This window comes from Anticarsia gemmatalis, chromosome 8 (genome assembly GCF_050436995.1).
Source record: "Anticarsia gemmatalis isolate Benzon Research Colony breed Stoneville strain chromosome 8, ilAntGemm2 primary, whole genome shotgun sequence".
Taxonomy (NCBI): Eukaryota; Metazoa; Arthropoda; class Insecta; order Lepidoptera; family Erebidae; genus Anticarsia; species Anticarsia gemmatalis.
The window spans coordinates 9,388,863-9,414,392 of NC_134752.1; the positions used below are offsets into that span (position 1 = coordinate 9,388,863).

Consider the following 25,530-nt stretch of genomic DNA (forward strand, 5'->3'; position numbering starts at 1 on the left):
TAGAAAAGCGAGCTACGGTTTGGGAATTTTTGAAGAGATCAGACCATACAAACATACATCACACAAATGTATTTACAACCTTATTCAGTTATTTTAATCTCAGTGGTCATAACTTATATTTAAAAATAACAAGTGATATGGAATCGGTACTTCCCTTTTATATTTTGTGAAGAAATTATCAGGGACTGTACCTATTAGTTTACAAGATGATATGGTCGAATAGGGTTACCAGTTGACTCTTTGAGCACTAGATAACTTCAGATCATTACACTTATATCTAGTCTAGCTTGTCATGACACATGCTAATGAAGTAGTTTAGAACAGTAACTTTTAAGACATGTAGTAAATTTCAACTATAATATAAAAAAAGTATATCGATGTTGTAAACACAAACAATGTTTCAAACAAACAGAAGATTAGTTGATATCAACTTTTATAATAGCCGCTTTGTAATGTAATTCCTTCTTCCTATGTTACGATAAATGAACGTAACACCGTGTCTAGCATCGCAATTAGTAGATACAAGTATGTCAGGTAATAAGGGTACTACACAGCCGCGCGACGCATTCAAATGTACAAAACTGTTTCACGGATGTGCACATGTGAAACGATCTTTATCAATGTCACGCCGAAGAAAATTCGCTTAAAATGATATGGAATACAGAATACTGATGGCTTTATTGTCATAGATTAGTCATGCGTCTTTAGACTGTGGCTTTTCCAGTTTTGTTGCTATGTTGTAGTAATGATTCATGTCTTTGAAAACCATTCTAGAAAAATGTAAGTTGTCTCTTGTTTTGAACTGTAGAGTAAACTTTAATTACCATTTCATTTAACATAATGCCTATGCGTACATAATATATTACGGTATAGGCATAAGTGTATGAAATAGATCCACATTTCACCATTAACAATCTTAGTCCCATATAATGCGAGCCTATTGCTATACATCGCGCACATTGCCAAACCAGGCTATTCAAATATTTTCCTGAAATAGCAAAAAACTACTAGTACTTTGCCGGACCTGGAAATTGTACCCGAGACTTCATGTTAAGCAGTCAGATACGAGTACACTATCGACCGTGCCACAAAAGCAGTCAGTCAATTATAATGTCATATCGTAAATAAGATAAGAACTTATATTCATTTGCAAACGGTCTTCTCATTGCATTATTTCAACATCACTTGAACTTATATTTCAATTGATTGCTGGTACTAAGTTAGGGTTTGTTATAACGTCAATTTGTACACAGAGGACTAATATTTATTATATTGTCAGCTCAAAAGTAAGGTCTGTGTTTAATACGGATATATTAGTTAGTGCGCGTAGTAATAACTTCCGTTGTTCAATTAGGGACAATGTAAAGGAAGTTAACTTTTAAGACACAAGGCGCAATAATTTATCTTTAAATGGTGTGTCTACAGAATGACAAAAGGATTACGATTAATTATTATTTAATAGGACTTAACTTAATTTAGGCTTTTAGAGGGAGACCCAAGACCACGTGGACAGAAGTGTTGCGGCGAGACATAAAGGCATGTGGGGTTGAGGAAGACGACGTCAAGGATAGGGCGAAGTGGAGGAAGAGTGTAAGGAATGCCCCACCACCATATGGGATGAATAGCCAGGAAGAGAGAGAGAGTAGTGTAGGACTTAACCCCGGTTTCTGAGGTACATTTAGCGGTAGTTTATCTATTCAATAGCGGTTTTTTATATGAGTTTTAACGCTATCGACGCCGTTTTCTGAGTACATTTAGCGCTAGTTTATTTATTCAATAGCGTTTTTTTATATGAGCTTTAACGCTTTCGAATAGATAAACTACCGCTAAATGTACTCAGAAACCGGGGGTTAGTTGCTTAATTTTGGCAGTCTAAATGTGCGGTGGTGTTTCACTGAACCAAGCATTTTTTAGTATAAGTAATGGTGTAAATGGGTTAATTGCGAATCGGGGACAAATAAATCATTTTAGTCAGTAGGCAAAGACGAAGAGAACGCCACTTGGTCCGATCCTTACAATCTTCCCTTGCATCATTTACATCCAAACATCACAGGACCGATATTGTCATGATATCATCGAAAAATCTCCATTGAAGTTGCCGGTACAAACTATAGAATCTACTATTTGATAGCTAGTTAGAAAATGATTAGAAAGTATAAAATGTAGAAAACATAGACTTCCAATAGTTTACGTGTTCGCTAGTTCCGTTATTGAACATTTTTCACGTAAAAGTTACAAGCTTCTAACATTCCTAACTAAGAATACCCATTAGCTGCGGGTTAATTAGTCGAACAACTTCTCTAAGGTTAGGGTTAAGGTCCGACCGACGTTATTTTATCTGTGCTGCTGGAATTACATAGGTAATTATGTTTTACAAAATATTGTAAGATTTAGAAAATACAAAATCTATACTAATATTATAAAGCTGAAGAGTTTGTTTGTTTGTTTGTTTGTTTGAACGCGCTAATCTCGGGAACTACTGGTCCGATTTGAAAAATTATTTCAGCGTTAGATAGCCCATTTATCGAGGAAGGTTATAGGCTATATATCATCACGCTACGACCAATAGGAGCAGAGTAACAATGAAAAATGTTACAAAAACGGGGAAAATTATGATAACGCAAGCGAAGTTGCGCGGGTCAGCTATACGTTATAAAATTAAAATAACACACATTTGTGTAAACATTTTATTTACACCTAAACATTTTTTAACAGGACGTTTGGCGCAGTGGTTAATGTGGTCACTTCACCACAATAACCGTAGCACCGAGGTGGATTCTAATCCCACCCGGGACGAATATCTGTGTGATGAGCATAAGTATCGGTTTTGAGCATAGTTGTTAATGTATTTATATATAAGTATGTTTTTAGATGTTTATAATAATAATAATATTTTTATTTATTAAGTAACATGACTCATTATAAATATGCTATATGGTGCAAGCTCTGTTTAGTTTTGAGTGACTTGTCAAATCATATTTATTTATTATCTAACATTCCCAACAAAAAATCTAACACCTAGAGAGGCGTCTCTTACGATTATCGAGTATTGAAGACCTACCAAAATATTTGACAGGCAAGTTTTAAAATCTTTTGTCTATTCTAATAGTTATATTATAACAACAACACTCCTGAAGGATTATAACACTATTTTTCATGATACTGAATACTAACTAAAAATATTGCATCCCATGCTCAGATTCAGCGCTAACGATAATACGCGTGGGAATTTACAAACACACAAATCACGGACACAAAGTACACCTAAACCCAAAACAGCTATTTGTAGATCACGCCAATATTTATACCGTTCAGGAATCGAACCCGTGTCCGTTGGCTATGCGTGTTGTAGACTGCTTTATTGGGATATGTAATGCTTACGTCGTATTTCTGTAAATGCCTTAAAGTTAATACAATCTGATGCAACTGAACGTAATGTAGGTTCAATAGTAATAATGTATTTTGCCCAAACGTATTAATGTATTTTTTTTCTTTAAACCACTGCTGCCTCCTCCTGGGCAAGGGTCTTCTTCCGAATGAGGGAAGCTAGGTCTTGTGTCCACCACGATGGCCAAGTGCGGGGCTATGAACTTTGCATGCCCTAAAGAACTGTGTTAAAGAACTTTTAAGCGTGCAACGTTTCATCACAATGTTTTCTTGATTCGAAAAGTCATCGGTGTGTTGCCTTGAGTTCATACCGTCGACCACTTACGTGGAAGGTGCTAGGTTAGACCACTAGGCTATCATTAAATAGTGTATTAGATTTATTAAAATCTTTCATTTCTTCTACTTAAGATAAATTGCTTTTGAAGGCAGGCCCCATATTTACCGTAGTTAATCTTAAACAGGGAGAAGACATAAAACAATACCTACTAATGACACACATGAAACTCGAAGAAGTCAAAATAGACCATGAATAAAGTAAAAGAAAAACGTTCTTGAGTCTTTCATTGTATTACTTGTAAAATTGCCTCCACTCGGTCAGTTTGCGCGAAGCCTTAGGCTTGCTACACACATATTTGGTTCGGCATTAATCGGCATAGCCGGGCGGCAAAACCGCGTCTGATTGTTTAAACCGAATTATGAATATCGGGACCGAATCTACTACTCGATCGGCACAAGCCGAACAAGTGCAGTAATTACTTCGAGTTGAATTTATTTTGTAACTAGCTGACCCGCGCAACTTCAATTACATCACCTAAGAGATAACGGGTCATAATTATTATCCCCGTTTTTGAAACATTTTTCGTTGCTACTCCGCTCGTAATGGCCGTAGCGTGATGTTATATAGCCTAAAGCCTTCCTCGATAAATGGTTTACTCAACACAAAAAGATTTTTTCAATTCGAACCAGTAGTACCTGAGATTAGTGCGTTCAAACAAACAAAGTCTTCAGCTTTATAATCTTTATATAAAAATATAAAATATAATCTTTATAAATTATAAATAAATATAATTCTTCTGTAAGTGTGTAATGTGTGTATGTCACTGAACTTCTCTTAAACGACTGGACCGATTTTGATGAAATTTTTTGTGTGTTTTCAAGGGGATCTGAGAGTGGTTTAGATTCACAATTTTGTCCGCTGGACAATGGATTTTTAATTAATTTTTACAAATTAAAGACGTGTAGACAGGACAACGTCGGTCGGGTCCGCTAGTATTAGTATAGACTAGTATAGATGAACACTGCCGAACCGAACATGCCGAGCAGAATATTTGTGTAGCAAGTCTTACAAATTCGTGCTCTAACAATCTATTATAACGTTAGCCACGGTCCTATTAACGTTTGCATTATTTACACTGTGTTTTTTCTCAATAGGCTTATTCTCTTATCCTATTCAAGCTATTCAACTGTTGCTGTTTTATAAAAAAGATCGGCCAAGTGCGAGTTGAACTAGCGGACAGTGGGTTTCGTACCATTATTAAAATTTATTATTTCTATAAAAGCAAAAAACAACACGTTTGTTTCTTTTTGTGTATTTTAGTATTAATGTTATTGTTATAGAGGTAAGAGAAATACATCATCTCTGAAAATTCCCTCTATGTTCTCGTTTCTTGAGATATAGCTTAGTGACAAACAGGCAGAGAGCTGAGTCTCAGTATGATTAATATCTATTTGACCCAGAGTCAAAGTTTTTCAAGCGACCCATAAAGCCATAGACATATCTTAACGTCTATTATCATTGTAGACAACAGCCCGCACCGACTTTTACGTGCTCTCGAAAGCACGGATACGCTCAGTTCAAATAGCGCTATGTGGTCTCCCATCTATATAATGACCGCGACAAGCTACTCGACCCACTGATCGATTACCAACCGGTGTGCGCTACAGGCTATGGAAGTCTCAATAATATTGTCCCGTTTTTACCCTATGGGTATGGAACCCTAAAAAAACACTACCCGTTACTAATCTTTTGAATTCTTAACAATTCAACGTCAAAAGCAATTTATCTACTCCTACGTGATAAACGGTTGATCGATAAGTCAATACCTATTTCAAGTGTAAATGTTTAATGCAAATACGATAAACAGATTTTAAAACTATTTTGGTGTATCCTTCTTATAGATAAAGAAAATCGGTGGTATGTGGGTATTTTTGCATTATAAATAATGATATATTCTTGACAGCAACGTCCGGTTTTTGTTATATCTTAATATATTTATATCCGCGATTTCTCCAAACGAATTATATGGAATATCGCAATATTATATTAAACCTTATCCTATCCGTTCCTTAGATTAGATTTATAAGAGCACTAAATACAAAAATAAAACTTGTAAATTTACAGTTAACTTTATTTTTGAATTGTATGGTCAGTTATTTAATACGCTCAAAGATCTTTGACATGGTGTGATCCTGTCATACAAAACACGGAAGCTGTCAGCTCGAATACGCCCATGCGGCCACCCATCTATAGTAAGTCTGCGCTAGGATTGCCTAACCCACTGATAGTTTACTGACCGGTGATGGCAACGAGCTGTGTGCGCCTCACCGACAAGTTAATTTATTCAATGCAAACTTCGTAATAATGCTTATGCTTAACGTAAAAAGGACTTTAAAGAAATTTAGACCTTACTCTCGGGGGCTATCGATTAACAAGTTTCATAATATGGCAGATTTTGTTTACAACTCGTTAGTCCACCCACTACTTAACGCAAGTGTATAGCTCGTCTTTAAGCACTATTACTAGCAAGTAAGTATGTCGTATTTACAAACAAATCATTCAATAATTATTGCACTTTATTAAATATTCTGCAATATGTTGTTTATCTTAATACTTGTATAAATTTAACGCATCTTGTACAATTAAGTACGAACCTGCGTGGATTTAATGCATTTCGTAACCATAGGAACCCTGATTGAATCAACACTTGCATATTTTATTTCATTTAACACTTTAGCTATAACATATGTTTTTTGTATCATTAAGCGTTTCTAGTTGTTTCAATGCACGCTCATATCCAAACGTTTATATACTATAAACTATTTTCTTAGACAGGGAAAGGAATTGAAACTTCATGACAAGTTTATCCCTCAATTTTACTCGTTCTTATTTATATATCAAACAATATATGTATAGTCGCGCCATAGCTGCACACACATGTCAGCTTTGCGAAAAGTAAACGTAAGTAATAGTCATAACTTAGCATAATCTTCAAGTCACAGTATTTTATACTGTAGTGAAAATTAAACATTTAATTGACTTTTGACCTCGCCATTTCATAATTTTGCTTGAAGATTACACTATACAGTATCCAATAATGTAGGTATGTTCTTTGATCTCTGCTACCCCCTATGGGAAAACGGCGTATTATATACTTACATAATAATAAGTGCATAAACTCCAAGATGCGCATTCAGCAAAAATCTTCGAATGCAGTTGTTTATTTGAAAAAAAAGAATGTTTCGCTTCAATAAATTAAGGTCTGGGGCGCAGTGGTTATATAAGGCGGTCGCCAAGCCACTACCATTGCCTCGGGAGGTCGTGGGTTCGATTCTCACTCGGAGCAATTATTTATGCCATCGTCAATTTTGTTTTGGGTCCGGTAGTACTTTGTATCCGTAAACAAAAGCATTGTTTAGAGTTGTATTTTAAAAGAGATAAAAAAATCTTTACCATTTACCGTAGTTTTCCTCCATGGCCCATAATTTTTGTACCGTATACTTACATACAAATAAAACTAAGAATAAAACTCTAAAGAGCAGATTTAGTAATCGGTATCTCCACATAACAAGTAGGAGCAATACATGTGACAAAACATAATAAATGAGACCTTTCTAGTCCGTTGCGCTCACCGATCAGTAAACGATCAGCTTGAGCAATCATTGTTGCACTCAGTCTACGAGATAATTGCGTATATTTGAGCTTAATGCATCCGGACTTGAAGCACTCAAAATTAAATCATGTATATGCTAATTTTGCCTTAAATATCTAGAAGCAATACAGTGTGCAAATGTGTTTTTAATACATAATATCAAGCCTGTTATACCTGAAAATGCAGGTATGAAATTTACCCACGTTTGACGATTTACATTATTAGTCCCATGTAATAGGGCCTATACCGGGCTATTGCCATATATCGGGCATGGTACCAGCGTCCGGGCTACCTAATAGTAGGTATTTATTCTAATTTAAATCAGTAAAGATCAATAATGCCCGATCTGAGAAGCGAACCCGAGACTTCGCGATCAACAGTCGTATACACTACCTACCGTCCGTCTTAATTTTAATTATAAATGAATATAGCAACATTTTTAGAGTGTTTCTTACAGAGGCAGAAACAAATTAATCCTAAGTGATTTTAGCTTCAAAGGCCGAATCTATACACTGCCACGTCCAAGGACTTATTATGCACTACTTCTAGAAAAAACTAGATGCTAGTGCAGATAGTATTTATGTTTTGCCGTACAATTTACATAATGATCTAATGCAATTAGATACAAAGGTTACTTGCACTACCAAAGTAAGCTGTGTAATATAGATATTGACCTATAATGTTAATAAAAATGCGGTAATATTTACATGTCCTTTTATCACTAGAATTATGGATTAGGCAGTTCAGTAATGAAATTTAAACTATCTTAAGACGTTATACAAAATCAAATTCCAAATCGATCTACGCATTTTTGAGCAATCGGGGAATATACATAAAAATGGTTTGAAATGAGAACCTCCTTCTTTTTTGAAGTCGGTTAATAACCTCTAGGACTTCCAAAGGGGTTAGGTAGACATATTAAACTGCCGTTTTTAATCTATATACTACATAAGTCATACTACAAAAGCGAGACCTTGCAACAAAAATACTAAGACTCATAAGCACCTACATCCCTGTCAATGTGCTTTGAGCCGTAATTCAGGTATTTAATTTAATAACAAATGACACCTTGTTAACGTGAGGTTACTTGTGTCTTCGTAATTACTATCGCCATTTCCTAAAATTAAATATATCAGGTACAAAAACTGAGGTCTCTTTTAATTAATTCACTTTATTAACTCAGCTGTGTAGGTCAATCTAGTCTAATAAAGTTCTAGATCATAAGACAGACTAGTGACATTATCTGTAACTACAGACTCAATTATCCAAAGGCTAGATCAAGTCAATTTCATCATTCATCTATTTCAATATCCGCGATATAATTAATTAAACCTTCAACGTTTTTATACCGACGTAAACAGCTGCAAATTACTTATGAATAATTAACTTTAAGCTGAAGCTACACATGCTTAATACGAAAGCATACCACTATTGAGCAATTGCTTAATAGCTCGTGTGTCAAAACATTGCGAAAAATGAGCATGCTAATTTCTAGTTTGCTCAAAAATCGACAGCTGTGCGAATTTTAAACATGCTATCTGAAAGGCGGGGCGAAGGGAGCCTAGTTTAAGCTCGCTTATTTAGAATATGCTTAAAAAAAGCATGCTTCACAAAAGGAAATATCTCAGTTTGACTTGCATGCTCGTTTTGAGCATGACATTTTATGAGCATGTGTAACTATAGCTTTATAATAATTGAAGTGGACTGCACTTATGAAATTACAATAAACTCACACATGGACAGTGGACTGTCTAGATAAAAACTAGTTTCCCACAAACTCTTTGTAACGATAATATTATGAAACTATGTCTGGTCAGGATTCTACAGCGGGATTCTCTACAGTCGCTACTATCGAGTATCGAGGGTTTGACATCTAAAAGGTGCTGAAGAAGTAGTTACTACGGGGCCCGCCAGAGGCGCTGATCAGATTTTCACACAATTTCTCAATAGCTAGTCGTCAGCCAGTTAACGCTATTCGATGTTGGTAGAAAATCGCGCTACTAGTCATATGTCAATGTAACTACATTAGCATAATACAAAAATAGACATGTTATATTTGTGAGGTGCCATCAAAAAACGTACGGTTGCTGCTCCTTGCGTAAGTAAACCTTCACGGTAGTCAAGGCCTTAAAGTCGAACCAGTTGCTTTTCTATGCCACACACCTGTAGAACTTTGCAATAATACGCGATATATTTATTAATAGATAACTTACAGCTGTGAAATTATTTACGCAGTACAAAAGACACCATTTCACCAAAAATTCCATGCTGGTGATGTGATGAGAACAGCATGTAATTTTAAGTTCTCAACTCAAATTACGATCTTGAAGTATCTTGAGTAGATCTTTAATCCCCGATTTCTAAAGTAGATTTAGCGGTAGTTTATCTATTCAATAGCGTTTTTTTTAAATGAGTTTTAACGCTCAAATGTACTCAGAAACCGAGCTTAAAAAAATAATATCGCATTACCACGTTTGACAGTCAAACCAAAACAAAATTACTGATATATAAGACTCAACTAGGAAATCAAATGACCCTTACGAATGACCCATCTCATATACCTTTAGCTAATCTAACGAAATAATATGAACATTATCTTACTTAGTTGACAAGCTGCTATACGAATATTTTACGAGCCACTCGCTGCCCTTAGTCAGACCACATTGAATGGCGCAAGAACAACCACGACCGCTACTGTGCGACATCTGACCTCTTCCTATTTTAATAATTGTCTAATAAAATTAACACCTTACTGTTCAATAGTAGTACTACGATCTGTTGCGCAATTCTCTACAGTCGTTACTATCAAGTATCGAGAGTTTGGCATTTAAAATGTACTGCAAAAATAGTTCCTACGATGTCCGCTAGAGGCGCTGATCACATTTTCAAACAAAATTTTTCGATAGGTAGTCGGTTGTCTATCGTTAAATGTGGTAGAGAACGCGCTACAGAAGTCACGAGGCAGATTTGATTGGTAAACATTGCCTAGTTGCTACACTTCTTAAAACCTTTTTTGTGCCTAAGCGTGATGACGAAAATCACTTAAGATTGACTTGATTTTGCAGAATTAGGACACTATAGTTATAAATACAAAAAGCAACGAATAAATAAGCTAACTTAGCTAACTAAACTTTATGCTAAACGTTTTTTCGCTTTTGATATTACATTGCATTTAGCAACTCTATCAAAACGTAATTTTTATTGCAGTTTATTACTTTAACTTAGTAGAAAAGCAATCTATACTAATATTATAAAGCTGAAGAGTTTGTTTGTTTGTTTGTTTGTTTGTTTGTTTGTTTGTTTGTTTGTTTGTTTGTTTGTTTGTTTGTTTGTTTGTTTGTTTGTTTGTTTGTTTGAACGCGCTAATCTCAGGAACTACTGGTCCGATTTGAAAAATTATTTCAGTGTTAGATAGACCATTTATCGAGGAAGGTTATAGGCTATATATCATCACGGTACGATCAAGAGGAGCAGAGCAGCAATAAGAAATGTTACAAAAACGGGGAAAAATTTTACGCATTCTCTTATGTGACGCAAGCGAAGTTGCGCGGGTCAGCTAGTTTGTTTATATGGACATACTTATGTTCGGTGTCTAGGTACTTTTATAGCCTACAAAGCAATTTATCTTAATGTATATTAAACGCTAAACTATCAAAAAGCAATTATTCAGATTATCTCAAACTTAATGTAAGTACAGTAGACACGTAAAGTTGAAGCCAATAATGATATGCAGCTTTGTTGCTTGACGGTATATCTACTCCTCCTTACATAATCTTGTATCTTAGTATGGCCCTCAGGACGTTAGACACGCCTTTAGTTTACGACTAACCTAGAACTGCAATAATGTTATGCATAAGATGTACGCGTGCTCCGTACTAACACGCCCAGCACCTAGTCAACAAGACGTTCAGATCTGTTGTTACAAAATAACTTTGAATGACGCCTGTTAATAAGGTACAAGATATCCTACATCTCTCTCATACGCATTCTAAAGTAACGTGAAGAAAAGAGAAAGATATACAGATGTATCCGACGCGGTATGGCGAGAAGCCAAATCGCTTTATCGTAGAGCTCTTGACCTAGAGTTACATTTATAAACAGTGAAAATATTCGCGTGTTGACGGAATAGTTGAAACTATAATAACAAACGCTTGTGGTAATGACAAAACAATCTCGTGGAATCTCGAGTAACGAAGAGTTGACTGACGGATGCTAAACATGAAGCATCAGATAAAACAGGCTGTTTACAAGAATATATTTATAAAATGATTTGGGAATCATAAAGCTCAGGAAGGAAAAAATATGCTAAAATCTCTAGTAACATTGGGTGAGAAGAATGTAAATTACTGATACTAAAATTAGACATGTGGACTACCTTGTTTCCGACTAAGCTCAAGGTTTTATTATTGCATCGTCACATGATTCACAAATTAGATGCGAGTTATGCAAAACATATTGCATTCTAACGTCACCGTACATTTGACTGACTTATCGGATTTGTAGAAACAACATTTTACTTCGAAATAAAGAATTAAAATACATAAATTAAACATAAGTAAGTGTTATCTTTACTAGAATAATGAGCATAGTTGAAGGGAACGACAAGAAACGCGAAGACACGTAAGTTGTAACGACTATCGGAAACAGTTGCGTAAACTAATTCCATGAATATCTAGTTTGATAACAGAAAATTTATACACGCGCATGTATATTACCAAATTGTACTACTTTACGTGAAAATTGCTAACAATTACGAAATACAAGTGATACTTAACGCCGATTTAAATACTAGAAATATGCAAAAATTGTTTTTAACAACTATTTATTTGACCGTGTTCGTTGACAATGCTCCCAATTCCGTAGCTAAGTAGTCAGTTTATGAAATGAAGAGTCGCCTTCTACAGTATAAAAACTTTTCAACGTGTTCAATATGTTTACGCTTCATGCTCAACTTGAAAATACTTGTTTCAAATCCTTTGTAATTGTATCAATACTTAACATTTCTGAGCTGAGAGTTTATGCTATGATTTCGTGTTTTCTTTTGTCTTAAATTGAGTGTAAATACCTCACTAATACAAAAATAAAAGATTGAAATACGTGTGTCAAATTGGTTTTCATTGCATACAACTTGTCAGTCAAATGAGGCCAGTTATTGCTTTATGCTTGGCTTTATTTTCTTTCATTAAGATTCACACTTCCATTCAGTAAGTTTGCCTTTGAGTCGTCATCTACACAAAGTAAAGGTGAGTGCAGAACTAAGTCTCGACTATTGAGAGACAATAAACTCAGGTTGAAATGCCATGAATGTATGTTATGACATATTATGCAAATAGTATTTGCATAGGTAATTATGCAGGCACCTTATGTGGCAGTAGCAACGTCTCTGTCAATCGCATGAAATAAAGAAAATGCGTCTTTTATGAGACGCACTATTCTCTCTCTTCTCTTTGTAGAAAAATCTTATTTAAAAGAGGAAGGGAATTTAAGCTTAGGTAATAAAAACAATAAGCTATAAATCAATGAATTTATATATTGAGTTTAAGTTTCGTTTTGATGGGAAGACCCAAATGGATGTATGAAAAAAGGTATTGCTCAATAAAGCTAAAATCAATTTATAAATATAACAACTAGCAATTCGGCATTTTATGGCTGCAACTGCCCCGTTAATTGATGCATCTTACTGTAGAGGTGCCGTCCAGAGTTAAGCATAATTGTAAGTTCTATTTCAACAACGAAGAGCCCACTGAAATATCAATGGCATTCAAAGGTTGACACAATCATGAATTGTAAAACTTTATCGGACATATCTCAAACGACAAAATATAACAAATCAAATAAAGTATAGAAAATATTGTATACTATTCATACATTTATCGACTGTCACGCCAAATTAGTTCACCAACCGAAATTCATAATAGACTACGATATAACATGTACGTATATGATTGTAAGTGACACGGAGCATTCGTATGATACTGATCGCGAGTTACACACAATAATGGGACCCGATGGATAGCGCTACAGGTGTCGCTTGTCGTGATAATAAGCGAACATTACTATAGATAATTATGTTATTTACTAGGACCACAGAAATACGAATATAGTTAATGTTTGCTCATTTGAACCGGTTTCAATAATATATCTTTAGATAGGGATTGAGTTAGGATTGTTTTGTTACAGACTTTGTCACCTGTTAATTGTATCTTCGAGATAATAATATGATACTAGGAACAGCCAGTCAATTACTTATTACAGATATTTTCTTTTTCGGTAGCAAAAGTATATAAGACTCGCGTTCTCGATGCATAACTAATATTTTAAATGCACGTAGCAAAAGGAACTGCTGAAAACACGTGACTTTATTGTTAACTGCGTTCACATTTGATTCACGGAATTCAGATAACATAGTATCTGATTAAGGCACAATTTTATCTGATTACTTTTGCTAATTGATCGATTCAATCAATAAAACTCCTAAACATTCACTCATAATAAACTATCTTGGATCGAATCGTGTCAAAATATAACAACGCAACGACAAAACAATTCTCATTTGTCTTCTTTTCATAATAATTTATGAGAAAGAGATGAAATTAAAACTGGCGCAATGGACAACAGAATCGGTACTATTGTTTCTTTGCTCCAGATTCCTGAAGGCATTGTGAGCGCGGCAAGTCCGCCTCTATGACTTAGTGAAGCAAAGGACTTTACAAATACTACGGAAAATATAGTACAGTTATAAGGCTTGCTACACACATATTCGGTTCAGCATTGATTGTACTAGCCGGGCGGCAAAACCGATTATGTATAGATGAATGTTCGGAAAAAATCTCGGTGGACAACGCCGCGCCTGAGTGTTTAAAAAAAAATGACGTTCGTACCCGAAAAAACTACCCGATCGACACGCTTCGGGTCGGTTTAGTTATTCGATCAATTTTGCAGAACCGAACGTGCCGAACCGATTATGTGTGTAGCAATCCTAACACAATGAAACTGACGAACAAACTAAAGGTACAGCTCACTAATGCATTCATTAAAATCCATAAAAAGTACACCTCAACAACTAATATCAAAATATTCACTTTTACTCCGTCCATTTTATAGAGTCTCAAGCTAAAAGGAAAAAGTAATTTTAATAACATTTTAAAATATTATTTACTAGCTGACCCGCGCAACTTCGCTTGCGCCACATAAGAATGAAAAAAAAAATCCCCGTTTTTGTAACATTTTTCTTCGCTACTCCGCTCCTAATGGCCGTAGCGTGATGTTATATAGCCTAAAGCCTTCCTCGATAAATGGTCTATCTAACACTGAAATAATTTTTCAAATCGGACCAGTAGTTCCTGAGATTAGCGCGTTCAAACAAACAAACAAACAAACAAACTCTTCGGCTTTATAATATTAGTATAGATTTCTTAGTAAAAAGCAACATCTGAGATCAACGCTTGTTCTTAGAATTTTATGTATCAACATAGCAATACTGAAAGCAAAATACCATATTACGTTTCAGCCAATGACCTTATTACTAGTGTTTTATGTAACACAACTTTATAAACCAAGTATAAGTTCTAATAGACCTTCCATCGATTAATAAATCAACAGACTGCTTAGTTCTGCATCGACACTTCTAAAAATATAACATCTACTTTCCAATCGCTTATTTTTTTGAATTCTACTGCTTCGAGCTTGGTGAGTTCCGACTTGTCTCAGGCACAAGAAAAACTGCTCTGAGAATAACATCATATTGATTTAATTGCGTGATTGGTATATCGGGAAAGTGGTCGTCGCTTTAATCACGATGTGTAATCGACACCGCTCTTTAATTAACAAGATAATTTTTGAAAATCTGTTATGTATGAAGTCTATGAAACTAATTTTATAGACTCCTAATACTAAAAGGGGCCACTTAAGGAACTCGTGAAGGAACATACATATGCATAAGATCGCAGGAAATCTAACAATGCGGGCAAAGTCTCCGGACGAAAGCTAATGTTAAACATTAGTTTATAGATGTCGCGATCAATTTTAAACGGTTGCGATTTGGCAGTGTACTACAATGACCTGTTGCTACTGACGTCAACCGCTAATGCCAGTATAATAGCAGATCAATAACATGTAAATATCATTCGAAGTATTACCAAGAATTTTCTGTTCATTCGTTGAATAATATGCATCATAATTTTCCAAACTACGTCGGACTCGTTTTACAAATTAGTCTGTTGTTTAGAGCGCTTGGCCGTCGGCCGAAGTTCACAACTCAACTTAGCGATACCGGTGATTTAAAGTTGGGCCTGATATCAATTCTTTTAGACTTGAAGTTTGCTGGAAATTTCTCAACAGTGATCGATGGCTCATTGGACTTTTAGTGATCGACAGGGGTTGCAGATAACGGTCTTACTTTGTACAGGAACCGCGATCTGCTACGCTTAGTTATAACAATTTTCATGTGCGCACTACATCCTCATGACTCATGTTTCATACATTATTTATTATTATAGCGCATGCGTGAATTAGTACATTTGATATAAAATGTCACAAGAAGTCCATTGATAATGTATTTATTTACGGTTCTTGCTAACAGATTATTTGTTGTACGTTACATTTTCAAGGCAAATCCGATAAAAGAGTTTTCTATTTTCCTGTCGTAACTTACGAATTCGCGAAATTTTAATAGAAAACCGATATTTTATGCAGTGCCGTGATATCAGTTATACGGTCGACGGAGAGAAATAATACGGTAATATAATTTTGATTAGTTTCGATAAAATACTAGTCTGCTATAGTCGGGTTTACGAGATAAGTCAGTACAAGAAAATTACTTTTTTTACCTTACATGATGTAGAATAGAGTCACTTTGAAATGGATGTTACGACCGTAATAAAAGTTTTATTTAGGAACCTCTATTATTGTGAGGATGTATCAGATTAAAATCATAAGATTTCAATGTTAGTTCAAGGATGTTTGGAGGAAAATCAAAGTATAATATATGATAATTGGAATATGATTGAAAAAGTAAATAACGACGAGGTACATAGCAGTTTGCAAGCTGGGTTACTATCCGAATACAAATAAAATCTGAACATGCATTTAAGTATATAGTCAAGGACCACAGTCTATTCTACTATATTAAAATTCGATGAAAATGCAGGCTTGCTTGTTGACTTGCCAATAAGTAACAGCAAAACAAGCACCAAATCTACGAAATATTATGGAATTGGAACAACTACATTTACGCATTTGAAATAGTTGTTTAAAACTTGATCGAGTTATTAGAACAATAATTGATATTGTAGGTATTTAATACTTTATTCGTACTGATTAATAACGTAAATGTCGTCCTAGCCTAGAAATTGTTTGTTTATAGTGTCCAAATTTCTGCACAATACACAGCTACACTTTCTATTCCTTTTACTCTCATAGCCTGGTGCAACGGCTAAACCGACATGACCAGTGAGAGGTAAGACGCAGGACGGACGGCTTTACGTGCTTCCTAAAGCACGGAGGTCTACGATCTCAACTTCCTTACTCCGGCCAATTTCTAGGAATTCTTAATAGAAAACTCAGAAATACTTTTTGACTCGACCCGGGATTGGAACCCGAGACTTCTTGCAAGGCAGTCGCACACACTAAAGACTGCGCCACACGGCATCTAACTTACTCCCGGTTTCTGAGGTACATTTAGCGGCAGTTTATCTATTTAATAGCGTTAAAACTCATACAAAAAAAACGCCATTGAATAGATAAACTACCGCTAAATGTCCTCAGAAACCGGTGGTTATTAACGTACATGATCAATGAAGCGCCAAGTGATGTGTATCAAACGCCTTCCGGAATGATGCTTATATGTACACACATAACTCCAGTTACACATTCGTTACAGAACATTACTTACTTACAACTGTACACGCATTTACTTAGCCGACCTTATCTAAAGCACGTGAGTAATATATTTAGTTTCACTACAAATTGTAACATAATAAATTTTAAAAGTGATTATAGTAAGAAAAACACATGATAGTGTTTACCTTTTTTTCATTTACACATTTTATTTTATTAGGCACTCATTTGATACCAACGAAAATATGATACTGTGACGTCACTATGTCGTATTTCTATCCTAAAATGTGGATTTGATTCGAAGTGTAGCTGATTCGACTGGTAGTCTAGAGCTACCCTATTATGGGAAATATTTTCCCACGTGTGCTCATACGCATCTGAAGGAAATGGTACACTTCGTTGCACGTTACATCCTCGCTTGTACATACTACTTGCATATTACATAAACTTAAGGTGCAGCGCAGACGGCACACTTTTTGTGTGCGATCGAGTCTGCAGAATATCATGATAGACATTTAAAAAGAAAAATGTGGGATGAAGTGTGCTGTATTGTTTATTCCGCTCCTGTTTGGACATGTATGAGTCTAAAGAAAAAACAAAATACGGTAAGTTTAAGTTTTTAATAGACTTTACCACATTAGTACACAGACTCGATCGCACAAAAAGTGTGCCGTCTGCGCTGCACCTAAACGTTACTAGGTAATTAATCGAGTTAGTATTGCTTTTCACAATTAAAAACATATAACATTTAGCTTCTGAACACAATAATGCGATTATGTTGTAGACCTGCCACGTGCTGTTCGCAGCAAATAAATAACTACGAAAAATAAACATGCAATTTATGGGGACTCCCTTTATATTTTTTTTTATATAGTGCGTCCCCATCACTTGCAATTATGGTGGTGAACAGACGGACGGATAGACAGTGGATGTAGTACTAGGGTAATGTAGTGTACTTAGTAATAGGGTTCCGTTCTTACCCTTTGGGTACGGAACCCTAGAACCAGAGTTATTCTGGAAAATTCACATGCATATAGCACAAATTAATTTATTTACCACGTAAATTATTATCTCCATTCTACAATTTCATTACTAGAATATATTGAAATAATTTGCTATATTCGGTTGTAGTAGAGACCGAAAAGCAAAAATAATTCTAATTTGCATTTGGTCAACGTGGACTTGCATAGAACACGTACATAAAATATTTTATTATAATAGAAAAACTGCAACGGAACATTGTTTTCTGACATTGCGACACGCGATAACAGTGCAGCTGACGTTAAAAAACTTTCGCAAATATTTTATTACAGCAACGACTTCAAAAATGTCAGCAGTTTTTGGTCGATTGACCTATTGACTATATTATATATACTATGTTAAAAGCCTACACATGCATAAACCCCTTAGTACATCAATTAAATGCACAGTAATTAACTAAAACTTATAACAGAGAACTAAGTAGGCATTTCCTTGCTGCCTGCAACGATTGTGCTGCAAGATTAATTCCGGATAAAGGCGAATTTGGGACAGATTATTAAGTATTGAGATTAGAATTTTTACTTCTTTCGTCTATCGACAACCTTTGTATAAAAAATTCTGTAGCTCGATTCTCTGCTACTATCGACAACCGACAACCGGCTTGCCATAGAAAAAAATTGTATGAAAATCTGATCAGCGCCACTGACGGGCGTCGTAGGAACTATTTTGGCAGTTCATTCTAAATGTCAAACTTTCGATACTCGACTCGAATATTTTTGTGTTACTGAAAAAATGCAATGTATGAAATATACTCTCGTTTCGCAATCATCAATGCTAAGTCCCATGTAATAGAAAGCGAGCCTATTGCTATTGAACTGGGCTAGTTAAATACAAATGTATTGTGCCCAATACTGATGAGATCATCAATATTATTTCATATCATAAATATCTGAATTAATATTATTATGCAGTGTTTTGTAACTATAATATGACGCCTTTTTTTGTAACTCATCTTCATAAATATGTTATTTCCATTTCATAAAGGCTTACGGACTATAATACCCATTTGTATACTTTTACACTTAATTTAATTCTCTTATTTCTTAAGTGCATTTGTTAATATAAATAAACAATGTTTTATTCATAGATATTTACAAAAATCTGTGATAAATGCGTTAATGTAATTTCAATGTCAAATTGATTAAGTTAACTAATCAGACTACATATTTAATTTATTGGTAATAAATATTAATATGAATAGTTTTAATACTTTGCAGAACATGGATCAGGTACGTATAGTTTAAAAGATGATGGCAGGTTTTTGTGAGTTCTACAAAAACATTAAAGATTAATCATAATATATTATTATAACGTGCATTTTTTCCTACCTACTACATAGCATTGATAATAAATAATAATAACCTAAAATGTCCCTCCTTCCTGTAACACCAGTGATTCTTTTTTAGTATTAAACGTGTCAATGTCTTTTCAAAAATACTTTACTTATATATAATAATTAATATTTAGTAGAAATAAAAACTACAATTCAAAAAGGTGATGCTAATATTTTGGAAATTACCTGGGTTATCGCCCTTAGCGTTATTTCCTAAAGTCGATTTATCAACTAGCTAGTGTTAATATTTCAAATTACCTGAGGCCAATAGTTCTTGCGAAATCCGCTAGAGGCGCTGATCAGGTTTCATACAAATATTGTATATATCTAACCGGCTGTCGATAGTCGATAGCAGTAAAAAAACGGCCTGAGATTTATTATCATCATAAAACATGCTCTAAGATAATATTTATTAAGGGATGCTTATACGGAAACAATATAAGATTATGTCGTGATGTTAGTGTTTACTTGTCATCATGTTGACTGTACTATGATAGTGCTTGATGGAGTGAAACCTCTATTGTGATTTGAACAAGCAAAGTGTCACAACTACACAAATACGAGTGACACCTTACGCATCTATTTGCTATTAAATTCTTGGAAATTTCTGACGACAATCCCTTTCATTGTGTATATTTATGTCAAATTGAATACCATTGAAATGATTCACCTTCATTCGAGTGAAGTATTTTCTTAAACGCTACTACTTATTCAAAAGTATAATGTGAGGTTAAATATGACAGCAAACGTATATGCAAAATCTAGCACAAGTCTCCCTGTAAAGTTGATCGATACTTTTCAAGAAGCAGAAAGCGCTTTTGTCTACTCAAACTATTTTCAACATAATAATCCTAAAAATGTAAAGGTTATTAATGAATACAAACATAACGTCATGTCTTTTTCCCATAGGGGTAACATACGCATAGACCAATGGTTGAATGCTATAATACTACATTATTGAGCATTTACAAGCTAAACTTATCAGAACAAACAATAACGATTGATAGAAAATGTGCACTGTTTCAGTTAGTAACAAACAATTACTACTGCCTCGATTCTCTATCACTACCGACTACCGACAACCGGCTAGCTATCGAAATTTTAACATTTAGAATGTACTGCCAAAATGTTTCCTAAGACACCCGTCAGAGGCGCTGATCAGATTTTCATACAAAATTTCTCGATGACAGTTCGGTTGTCGGTAGTCGATAGTAGTAGAGAATCGAGGCACTGCTCGGAAAGCATAACAGCACTTTCAAACAAAGATGACTTGTGTCATTGTGACAACCATTCATTTGAATACACCATGGAAAGTGCAGTTTCATAGCGCACTCATACGTGTAATTGTTGGCTTTCCACACGTGGGCAATTTGTTACCGCCGATTTTATATCACCGGGGTCATTGCCCCGGGAAGATCAATCACAATGCATTTCACAATGTTATTATTAAATTGTTACATTTCAGCGATTCTTTTATGTTCATTGTCATTTTAAACTACCTAATGCATGTTTGGCGCTGTAGTTAACGTGGTCACCTCGCCGCGATGACAGTAACGCCGCGTTTGGTGTGTTTGAATCCCACAAAGGACAACAAAATTTGCAATGAGCACAAGTATAAGTCCTAAGCTTGGCTATTACTTCATCAATTTAAGTATGTATTTAGAAGCAGATACCTAAGTATATATGTTTAACAGTTATTTGTTTTATAGCTTTGCTTAGTTTAAAATCAAACGACCGTGAGTGATTTGTCCAATGATATTTATTTATATTTGATGATAATATATTTGTTATTGTAAATCTGTTTGGCTAAACCAGTATGAACTATAATAGTACCAATTAGTTATGCCATACGATGTAGCCGATGTACTTAGTATTTTTGAACAGGTGTTCTTATTCATAGCTGAGAATAAAGAACATTCTTTATATATCGGTACCCGTGTTATTGATAACATAACTGTGTCTAATCTTTGTTTACTATGCAAGGTGTTCAAATGTCAAACCGTAGAAAGAGTAATTAACTTGTACATATTTATTTTTATGGACAATAAAAAGCAATAATATTTTATTTACAAATAATATGAATAAGAAAAAATATAATGAAACCTTTATTCTGGATATCAAAATAGATAGTAAGTCAATATTTCCATTACTATAGTCCAACAACTTTGTACAAAGCCTTATAAACAAGGTTTGCGGCTTGTATCTCCCCTTGATACACCCTTCAGAATTTACACCATCCCACTTATACAGCTGACGGTAGTCAGTTTGGTACAACGATTTAATTTTGGAAATACACAATATATATATTAGCTTAACCTTTGTTCCAATCTATGTCGGAGTCGGCTTCCAGTCTCACCGGATGCAGCTGTATACCAGTGTTTTACATGGAGCGACTGCCTATCTGACCTCCACAACCCAGTTACTTGGGTATTAACACGATACCCTTCGGTAAGACTGGTTGTCAGACTTTCAAGCTTCTGACTACTGTTAACGACTGTCAAAGATCTTCGAAAATGACAGCCGGGACCCACAATTTAACGTGCCTTCCGAAACACGGAGGAACTCGATATGTATAAGATGGTCACCCATCCACGGAACAACCTCGGCAAGCGTAGCTTAACCTCAGAGATCGATCCGTGCGGCTGTTGTCAACTAAGCCACGAGCTCCTCAACAAATGTCTTAATTATAATCTAGATAAATCGTGGAAACAAATGTTCTCTATTGTGGTCTATGTATAATAGTTCATTTATTAAAATCTTCTGTTAAGTTATCAAATAGAAATAGCTAATAATACTACTTATTTCAAATCTAAACCAGTTGTTTTTTCCATAGCGAGTTAGTCGCGTTCACTTTTACTTTTCAATATTTCATCAAACTAGGTTTGGGGAGTATTCGAGAATATCAAATTTTCCCTTCGTTATCCAGAGTTATTTTGTTTGCGGTTTTTCACTATTTTAGTTTGAAATCGAAACTAAAAAATATTTTACTTTCAATAGAAAAAGTTGAACATTTTAAAGATTTTCCATCGCTTTGATTAAGGACTTTACGAGATACCAAAGCTTCACATATCGACGATTGAATTCTTATCAGATTTAGAAAACTGTGTTACACAAAAACCTCTATAATAATTCTATGTAGTAATAAGAGCCAACACTTATTTAAAACCGGGAAATTCTTAATAAATATATTATATTGCAATGGGTCTCAAACGCGATAAAAATTAAAGGTTAGGATTTTATTTGTTTACCCGACGTTTCGATCGATAAGGTTTCGGTTAAATAAAGTATCCTTACCCTAAGTTGCATTATAATATTATGTGTACAACTCGCGAGAGTCTGAAACCGGGAAATTCTGCTTTTTTCTAATATTATTATGTGTCTACGAGCATTGAACTTAGATCTTAAGTTCTAAACTTAGTACGCCTGCATAGGAACCCGTGGGTAGAACACCCACGACCGTTCCTGTTAACTGTGGGGCAGAGATCATATCCCATGTTCCCGTAGGTCTCATTGACATTTACAGTCATAAATAAAACCAGACGCGACCATATCATGCTCATGTCAAATAAAATACATAAATCTCAACTTTCCGAACGTAATCTCCGTCCTCTCTTATACACCTACTTCATTTAATTTCTACGTCACCCCAAAGTAGAGTAGATATATAGAGTAGATAGTAAAGTAGATAGAGATAATAATAAATAATGTTAATAAGCTTTTGGAATTAGGTCCGCCATTTTACAATCTGTATGAGGGCTTTAAATAAATATATAAACTGTAAATAAGGTAAAAAAATTAAAAAAGGTGTGATTGACGTCATGACATCATTCCGCAACTATTGTTTAGTTGATAGTAAGGATTCTTAGTCAGAAAAGAATATTACTTATATATTGGCTTACCCGACACTTGTGACCGTAAAAGCGTATTTACTTCTGTTAGCGTACAAGTAGCATGTTTCAATTATATTCAAGTAATTATAAATTCCATGTTCAGTAGCTCGATTCTGTACAACTATCGACTACCGACAACCGGCTAGCTATCGAGATTTGACATTTAGAATGTACTGCCAAAATGTTTCCTACGACACCCGCCAGAGGCACTGATCAGATTTTCATACAAAATTTCTCGATGAGTTCGGTTGTCGGTAGTCGATACTAATAGAGAATAGCGCTACTGTCCTCAAGAGGTAGATTAGTAAAGAACTCTAACTCTCAACTTTATTTGCTCTCATATTTTTTTTCGTTTAAATACAAATCGCAAGTATTTTTCTATTTTATCACTATCGACACTACTTACCCCCGGCTTCTGAGGTATATTTAGCGGTAGTTTATCTATTCATTAGCGTTTTACCTCATATAAAAAACGCTATTGAATAGATAGACTACCGCTAAATGTATTTGGAAACCGGGGGTTAAACAAAGACGCCATAGTACACATTTTTTTTTTTAATAACCCATATCTGTCCCACTGCAGGGCAAGGGTCTCCTCCCAAACGAGGGGGAGGGGTTAGGCCTTAAGTCCACCACGCTGGCCAAGTGCGGGTTGGGGACTTTGCATGCCCTCAATAAATGTATTAAACAAATTTTTAGGTATGCAAGGTTTCCTCACGATGTTTTCCTTCACCGTTGGAGCACGTGATAATTATTTCTAATACACACATAACTTCGAAAAGTCATTGGTGTGTTGCCTCGGATTCGAACCTGCCACTTGCGTGGGAGGTGCCAACTTAAACCACTCGGCTATCACTGCTCTTAGTACACATTTACAATGCTTAAACCATGTAATTGCGAAAACATTCACCAAAATCTAAACACGTTTTGATAATAAAATTGCGATGAAAGGTTGGAGCAATAATTGAACTTCAAAGCAAGTATCTATTATATTAATATAGTCTACGCACCGATACAAAACTCCGAGCATTAGCGAGTGAATTGATAACTAGAATGCATATTTAGGGAGCATGCCAAATATCTGTCGGGCATTACGATCACGCCTACAATTACGTTTTATAAACAACTCGTAGTCAATACAATAGTGAAACTAATTTCTACACTGTATATTAGCTACATATTCTATTAAACTACACAATCACATGAGAATGTATTATAAAAGACATAAGTACTAGTGGCATAACGTCTTTTAAGCCCTTCTTCTTCTAAATCACTAATGAACTTAAATGCATCGAGTACAATATTTGCTCTGAAGGTACGATAGTTGAACTGTTCTTTGCAAATTTATTGAATTCATTTCGCGAAATGTCATTTCATTGAAGAGGAATTAATGCTTAATAGAGGCAGTACTTGTAATAGATAGTTCATGTTCTTATTGACGAGCTCTCAGACATCAATTAGTTACGTGAAACATCTTACTGGTTGCTGAGAACATGCTGTCTAAAATATTACAAATTTATACAAGGAATTCTCATATCATTCAGAATATGCAGTCAATTTAACAGTTTAAGCATTGAAACGCGTCAATCGCCTTTGAAATGTGCGTTCCAAGAAGCACATGAATCGTTCGCTTTGTAAGCATATGTGACAAAATGCGTAAATGTATAACATGTCCAGTCAAAACGTGCGTCAACGCCGCACGATCAATCGCAAGGATTTCAAAGAGCTTTACGTGTAAGTATGCTAAATATGTAGCTATATTTTAGCCGTTTTGTCCAAAATTAAACATACAAAATATACATTAAACATCAATTAATTCTGACTGCTTAATTGCCATATTATAAAAAAAATAACTCAACTTATACTTACTATTTCACTCGCTTTTCTAATTACAGTCATACATATACAATTACAAGATATTAAACTTAGTTTGAATAGTATTATGACCAGTTTCCAGCGTTCATCAAATCTCAAAAACCAATTACATATCGTGCATTAAATGAGATATCAAATATTCAACAAATACATTCACACGCTAAGTTATAATAGCCTCCTTAAAACCATCTTTACAGTAACTAAATCTTATCTCTACATACTGTACGTACATGTGCAT

General features: G+C 34.9%; 1 protein-coding gene across 1 annotated transcript in view; it reads right to left on the minus strand.

Annotated features, from left to right (window-relative positions):
• Positions 1 to 25,530, minus strand: part of LOC142975010 (extracellular serine/threonine protein CG31145) — a 109,819-nt gene that overhangs the window by 41,633 nt on the left and 42,656 nt on the right. The gene's annotated exons all lie outside the window — the stretch shown is intronic.